This window comes from Cryptomeria japonica, chromosome 7 (assembly GCF_030272615.1).
Source record: "Cryptomeria japonica chromosome 7, Sugi_1.0, whole genome shotgun sequence".
NCBI lineage: Eukaryota > Viridiplantae > Streptophyta > Pinopsida > Cupressales > Cupressaceae > Cryptomeria > Cryptomeria japonica.
The window spans coordinates 443922277-443929510 of NC_081411.1; positions in this window are offsets into that span (position 1 = coordinate 443922277).

Sequence of the window (7234 nt, forward strand, 5' to 3'; positions counted from 1 at the left end):
GTGATATCCACTTGCTTTCATGAACAACCTTGCCAACACCTACTCCTCTTGTTATAACATAACTTCCTATAGAAGAAGAGGAGAATACAAATATCAATCTACCTTCACATGATCCCCTTCTTCAAGAGCATCCAATAAGGAATTCTGAACCAGCCCAAGAAAAAGAGCTATTGCCACCATTTCCTCAAAGGTTGGTGAATATAGAGCCCCAACTTAAGCCATCTTTTGATTTCTTGGATCAACTAAAGCTTGTATGTGTCAAAATACGTTTATTCCAAGCTATTAAAGATGTTCCAATTTATGGTAAAACTATTAGGGATGCATGTCTTAAAAAGTCAGATAAGAAAAAGAAAGACCCAACAATAGTTCATGTGATGGTAAAATTGGCTGATATAATGTTAGGCAAAGTGATAATGCCCAAATATTTTGACCTTGGTAGTCCAGTAGTTGGAGTAACCATAAATGGAATAATTGTCCAAAATGCCCTCATTGATCTAGGAGCTTCTATTAATGTGATGACTAAAGACATCATGCAACATCTCAATCTTAGCAATATTAGTCCTACCCCTACTGTCCTCCAATTAGCAGATAGGTCAATTGTCAAGCCAAATGGGATTATGTAAGATATTGTTGTAACTAGAGATTCTTGGGAGTATCCTCCTAACTTCATGATCTTATCTCCTACATCTACCCTAGGAGGATATCCAATAATCTTGGGGAGGACATGGTTAGCCACAATAGGTGCCTATATAGGATGCAAATCAGGAGCTTTGGTTATTTCTAATGGAGATAGTAATAAGAAAATTGTATTGTATCCTTCGGCTCAACCACATGAAGAATCAAATAAGACAATTTGGCCAGACCTAGGTGAAGAACATGAGGAGGTTAATTATGTGGTAAAGTTAATGATGATTGATAGGAGTCATTTTCTCCAAATACAAGATGAAGATCAAGTATTGTCTCAAGTGTTAACTAGTGAGTATGAATTAGTAGATGAAACAAAAGGTTGTTCAAACTACTTAACATGTCCATTGAAAACATTATTGCCTAAATCTAACATATCTACACCTCAATTTCTGCATAAATTGTTACCACGTGAGATCAAGATGCCAAGCATTAATGACACATCTATGTCAGAGCTAACCAAACAAATATAAGTGTCACCTAGAAAGAAATTAATTATCAACAACAACCTTACTTTGGATCAACAATAGTTCTTAATAAAGTTTTTTCAATCACATAGGGATGCATTTTCTTGGGATTAGACTAATCTAAAAGGTTTAGATCCAAAACTTTGTACACATAGGATCTATATTAGGGAAGATAGTAGGCCAATCAGACAACCACAAAGGAGAGTAAATCATGCAGTCAGGGAAATTGTCAAGATATAGTTGTGAAAGCTGTTAGATACAGGTTTTATTTACCCTATTTTAGATAGTGAATGGGTATCCCCTTTGGTAATTATTCCAAATAAAGGAGGAAAATGGAGAGTTTGTGTGGATTATAGGGAATTGAATAAAGCAACAAAAAAGGATCACTTTCCATTACCCTTTATTGATAAAATTCTAAATTATCTAGCAAGAAAGAAATACTTTTCCTTTCCTAATGGTTTTAGTGGCTATAATCAAGTTAAAATAGCGCCAGAAGATCAGGAAAAAACTATATTTATCTGCCCATGGGGAACCTATGCATATTCTATTCTATCATTGGATGAATTTACTACCTATGGAGATGAATTTCAAGAGGCACCAGATCACTTGGCTAAATTTCTACAAAGATTCAAAGATCATAATCTCTCATTAAATAGTGAGAAATGCTTTCTCATGATGCAGGAAGGAGTAGTCTTAGGACACTATATTTTTACTAAAGGTATCCAAGTTGATCATGCCAAAATTAAGGTAATGAAAAGTATTCCAAATCCCACCAACCAAAAAGATGTGCAAAGTTTTCTTGGCCATGTTGGTTATTATAAAAGATTTATTAAGGATTTTAGCACAATAGCAGGGCCATTTTATGTGTTGTTAGTAAAAATGTAGATTTTCAATGGACAACATAATGTGAAAAAGCATTCCATAATATTATGACTGTTTTGACTCAAACCCCAATTCTTCAGGGCCCCAAATGGACTCTTCCATTTTATATACATACAGATGCTTTTGATCATGCAGTTGGAGTAGGCAAAAAGATGGAAGTATTGAAAATACAATCTACTACATTAGCAAGAATATTCAAGGTGCAAAATTGAATTATACTGTCATAGAAAAGGAAATTTTAGTTGTCATCTATGCACTCAATAAATTTGAGCATTATATCACATGATATTAGGTATTTGTTGATACTGAACATACAACAATATAGTATCTAATGAGAAAACTAGGTCTCAGGCAAGCTTGCTAGATGGTTACTACTCATGCAAGAATTTGATATTACTATCATAAAGAAGCTTGAAAAAGAAAATTTAGTAGCATACTTTTTATCTAGATTAACAAGTCAACCTAAAGAACCTTCCATTGATGACTCCTTTCTAGATGAGCATTTTTTCCCATCACCATTCATACACCATGGTATGCAAACATAGGAAATTTGTTGGCATTTTTTATGTTTATGTTGTGATTGTCATTGATGGACACAAACTTGTATTGAGATCCCCTTTATATGTATGAGCTCATTCTCAACCGGTATTTGTTTCAGTCGGTATGTTGTATTCTAGTCTTTAGACTAGTAGTGATTTTGCAGACTGTGTTTCCTAGTCTGAAGCGGCATGTCGACCCCAAGCGGTTCACAGATCACAAGCTATACGAGGGTGCAAAGCGGCACAACACATTCTTACCAGTCTTCATTTTTGTCAAACCGACAATCGATATTTTGTATGAACCCGTAATACTCTGTGATGAGTTACCAACTGACATTTTGTGATGAGTTACCAATCCACCGATTGTTTGACGGTGCCGACACATTGATAGTGATTCTTGTGTCGTGTTACTGAGTATGTCTAGATTCATTGAACCTAGGAAATTGTAATGTAATCCTATTGGACTGACATGAAATCAGATTCCTTTAAAAGGACATCATTTTTAGGGTTTTTAAGTTGTTGAAGAAGTTGCAAAAAGGATTAATGTTGAGCTAGGGTTTAAGGTGGATGTTGAGTTGTTGGAAGAGCAATCTTATCTGAGAAGATCGAGTTGTAACTGAGAGAGAGATAGAGAAGACTGAAGTAATGCTGGAATGCATTAGCTGTGAGCAATACTGGATCTAACCAAGCAGTTTGTGCTATTAGATAGATCAAACACTTGTTGATTACTCACATCTTTAACAAGTCAGTAGCCCCTAATCGGGTAGGCATCAAAGCCTTTGTAAAATCCTCTAACAAGGTGGTTCACACATGTGAATCTAAAATCCTCTAACAAGGTAGTCTTTAATCGGACTTATCTCCTAACAGAGATTGAGATTCCTAACAGGATCTATTTTGGTGAAGAACATTGTAAGACCTTAACTGGTCTGGTTTCTATTCTACAGATAGTGACTTGTGAGTTCCATCTCACCGTGGTTTTTCCCAGTTGGGTTTCCACGTCAAATATCTTGTGTTATGGTTGTTTTTCTTTTGTGGGTGAATGTTTTATTCGCATTTTGGTTTGTATGTGTGGTAACCGGTTTGACTATCAGACTGCTTTACCAGTTTATCTTTAGATTGTGTAAGTGTTTTAGTGCAAAGATTTTTGGTATACTAATTCACCCCCCCTCTTAGTATTCATCAATTGGTATCAGAGCCAATCTTTCTATAAGTTTAACCACTTGGAAATAAATATGGGGGAATACACCTCGAGGGAACTTACTCGACGACTCACTAAGTTTGAGAAAGCCTATGATAATCTTATGGTCAAATACAAGGCATCTCAAGCAAAAAGAAGAGAACATGCAGAGAGGCTGATGGAACTATCTGAAAGTAGTTCTGAAGATGAAGCTAACATGGAAGCTATGATTGCTGAATTGAATAAGCTGAATGATTCAAACTCCAATCTGAGAGAAGAGTTGGAAGGAGTGACTATTCGGTTTAGTCAAGAGCTTGAGAACTGAAGAAAAGCTGAAGATCTGGTAAAAGACAGAGATCATGAGATCTCCAAGTTGAAACATGAGATTAGTGCACTAACTGCTCGCCTTCATGAGAGTAGAATGGAAAAAGAAGACATGCAAGGAGAACTGAACATTGCCATCTCTAAAAATGCAAGTCTTATGGAGACAAACACTGGTATTTCCAAAGAACTCTTTGAGTCAAAGGAAATACTTGCTAAGTTTGGTAAAAGCACAGTCAGGCTAGAGCAAAAGCTTGAGTCATCTAGACAGGCAAAGAATACCAATGGTCTTGGTTTTTTTGGACATGAGGAAGGAGAATCCTCAGGAACAAATGCTGAAGCATCAAAGAAGCAATCGACACTTAAAGGAAAAGGTAAGCAAAAATTCAAACCTATTTGCTTTAACTGTCTTAAAGAAGGACACACTACCAATGTATGTAGGAGCAAAGCCTACAATAATTTTCCTTATTTTATCAACAATGTACCTAGATTCAATAAGTTCAATGGTCATTGTTATGCATGCAACAAGTTTGGGCATAGAGCATTTGAATTCAGGTTTGTAGTGGATAACACTGGAAGATATCCTCAGAGGACCCAAGGAACTAGTCTTGAATCTTTTATGAACCGGAACCACAACCAGTTTAATGACTTCAATCATCAGTCAAGAAGCAGTGGTCATCAAGCGGCAACCAGATGGAGAGAAAGTTGTATGATATGTCATGGTCATGGTCACACTGCTGCAACATGTAGAAGGAAGAATGGAAACATGTACAATGGACCTTGGAGAGCACCTGGACTTGTTTGCTATCACTGCAACAAACCGGGTCACATTGCAAGATTTTGCAGAAGCAGAAAAAGTGTATCTGATGATATACCGGTCACTCAAGAAGGAGAAATAGATGTTGAAAAAGTTCAAGGAGACATGAAGAAAACATGGAGGAAGAAACCAATATTGTTGGAAGAGGAACTGGTTTCTGCACCTAGTGTGGAAATATCGGAATCGACAAACTAAGCCTCAAAGGCTTAGGGGGAGAAAATGGTGAAATGCTTTCAAACCCTCGATTGATACTGGTAAAAGACCTTAACCGGTATGCGATACCTGTCACTTGGCAGAAGATCGGAAATGGTAAAAAGGCAAATTAGGGTTTATGCCCTAATAGAGGAGCATTAATGATGGTACGTGAGAGACATGTATAAATGCAATTTTCAAATCATTTCTCACTATCTGTTTTCGAGCAAAGAAAAGTTTTCAAGTGTAGAGTGAAGAAGAAGGTGATTCGAGATTTGACTTCAAGAAACTGGATGACCTTGAAAGAGATTCAAATCTAGTTTGCAAGCGGTAGTGGAGAACACAAAGCGGTGATTTGGTATCCGACGGAGAACAAAGTGAAGTAGAATTAGGAAGCCCTAATTTCGCGTTAGAAAGGTATTTTTCATGTTCTTGAAATAACTCTTCAATGGCTTCCGTATCTCATACCAGTTCAAGCACATCCATTGAGTCAGAAAGTTTCATTCAGAGGAAGTCCAAGTATAATGCTTTGTCACAAGTTCTAGCTGGAGTCATAGTCGAAGAGGGAATTTCAGATTATATTGATTGCAAGATAGAAGACCTAGGGTCCATAGCCATTCATACTCAATTGGTCTATTTTGTGGAAAGGACAAAAGGATCAAACCGGAGTTCAGTATCTTAGAGAAGAAGAAACTCCATAATGCGGTATATTTTCTGGAAGACTTCACAGAGGATCACATCAAGATCATCTTGAGTAGAGTCCATGGTGACAAGATGTACCTGGAGAGAACACATGATATCACGCCTGAGGCAATTCATGTAGTCACCAGTTTCTGCAACACAGGGGAAGTGCTAGCCCTAAGAATGGTAAGCAAAATGGAAATGACCAAGCTCACCAGTTTGACAAGTGATTCACGAGGTATGACAGTTAATCCTATCAAATATGAACTAGTAAAATACGCCTGCATGGTGATAGGCTACAGAACATTCTCAGCCAGCAGGATTAATTCTGTATCTACTACAGCAGTAAATGTCGCTTACCGAATGATTATAGAGGACAAATCATTTGACTTATGCACCAATATGCAGAGGCAACTCCTGTCAAACCTTAAGGCAATCAAAAAGGACAATTCACTGAAATTTAAATTTGGACAACTACTGGTAGGGTTGTTTTTCTATTTTCAAGGCTACTTTCCAGGTGTAGGAGATGTCTAGTGGTCCCCTGACCAACCGGTAACCAAGCAGATAAAGGAAAGTGTGCAAGCCATTGGAACCGGCTACCCTGAGGTACTGAACAAATACTTTGATGAGTTCAGAAGAAAGATGAGTCAGAGGGTAAGAATCTCAGGAGACATAGTGAAGAAATACGAAGATGACATCTGTTTCACCATTCAGGTGGACAAATGTCTAATGGAGGCTGTTGAGCCTAGAATGGAGGAAGTGGAGCCTATGGGCTGTGAGGTCATGTTTGACATGCTGGAAGGGTATGCTTCAACCCTTATTGCCTCACCTCTTGATCCAAAGGCGAAGAGAACTGGAACCAACTTGGAGAGGATCACACCGGTTGAAGAACCATCGGTGAAGAAGGGAAAAGAACCGGTAGCTAAGAAAGCTAAGGCAGTGCCTGCAGCATCAACACCTACTACCACTGAGACTCCAAGAGTGACCAAGCGGTCATCGACAAAGAAGAAACTGGAGGTAACACTGGCAAAAGTCTTCAAAAGAAAGAGGAAGACTAAGGCAAATGAACCGGACTCCGAAGAAACCGAGTCTGATGAATAGCCAAAGAAGGCTAGATAGACCAAGAAGGTGAAGAAGAATGAACCGGCAACATCCGCACTGGTAAATATAGATATCTCCTCTTACAAACCTTTGACACATTGTCAAAGAACAGTAAAGAATATTAGGAGAAAGTTACTTCATGATTTAATAGATTATTATGATGAATTCAATAGTGAAGAAAAAGATGAAGTACTGTAGGAAATCATTCTTTATTTATGTAAAAATGACTGGTCACCATCAGAGATTAAATCTCAAACACCAGATTCATTATTTAAAGCATTGGATAAAAAATGGTGCATTGCCATTGAAAAGGAACAAGAGATTAGGGAGAAAGTTTTTGCACAGTACTTCCTCGAACTCTCAAATTCAGAAT